This window comes from Entamoeba invadens (assembly GCF_000330505.1).
Source record: "Entamoeba invadens IP1 unplaced genomic scaffold scaff_1105074725027, whole genome shotgun sequence".
Taxonomy (NCBI): domain Eukaryota; phylum Evosea; order Mastigamoebida; family Endamoebidae; genus Entamoeba; species Entamoeba invadens.
This window is the reverse complement of record NW_004191732.1, coordinates 2951-4170: the sequence shown is the minus strand read 5'-3', so window position 1 is coordinate 4170 and position 1220 is coordinate 2951.

The window sequence follows — 1220 nt, the reverse complement described above, 5'->3', positions numbered from 1 at the left end:
ATTTGTATTGTTCTTTTTAAAAAAGTTTCTTGTGTACAATTACTTCCAGTTTCAACATCTTCCAGTTCTTTATTATTGTCGATTGCTGTCTGCGTTTCATTTCTTTGTGAAATACATGTTGTATTGTTATTTTTCTGATATTTTTTCTGTTAAATTAATGTTTATATTTGGAAAATATACATAATTAAGTAGATGTCGAACACCTCCGTTTATTACACGAGCATATTTTAATACAATTGGGTCTATAGAGTTGAGAATAAAATCTCTAATGTCGGAAAGTTCTTGAGGTGTATTTGGGCAAAAATGTTTAATTGTGTTAATGTTGTCCAAATAATCTTCAATTAATATTGAATCTGAAATATACTTTGAAAAGTCCAAAGCATAAGTTGAAAGACAATTAATACGATTAAAATTTGAAATAATTTTTTTCGAGTCTTGTTTTGTTTTCCCTGATATCATAACCAAGTTTTATTAATTCGTTATTGTGTTTATTTTCAAAGTGGTCACACCTTTTTTCATATCCAATAATTTTGTTACACAAAATACAGTACCAACTATTTTTCATTTTATTTTCATTGCATTCTTGAATATAAAGTTTGAATATCAAATATAATGTAAATATTTCTTTTCGATTATCAATACGAGTTTGTTCTTTCATTGTTTGTTGTGTTTATCAAGATGAAATTATATTAAATATGTATATATTATTACCTCTAATCAAAAATTACATCAAAATGTTTAATCTTGTTGATAAAAAAATAGAGGGAATTAAACATAACATCATTATAATATATAGTTATGAAAATGGATATATTGGGTTATTATTTTTAAAGATGACTTTAATATTGAAGAATGGAATTATGTTTATTGAATATTTTAATTTCAATGATAAAATGTATTGAAATTTATTATTATAATTTTTAAGTTAAATTTGTATTTGACTTATATATTTTAAGTCAATTTTTTTATTTTTTGTATTATTTATTAAAAACAAATTTTTATTTTTTATTTAATATTCTTATTATTATTATACTTATATGCAATATATTATATTATAAACAATTAAAATGAAATTTATTAAATTAAATAATTCAAACACAATAGAGTATTTAAAAAATCCAGTTTAACAAATAAAATAAACTAAACTTTTATTGACTAAAACTACTTTATTTTGAACAATAAACATATACATTCTTTATTAATATCGAGTCTACCTCATA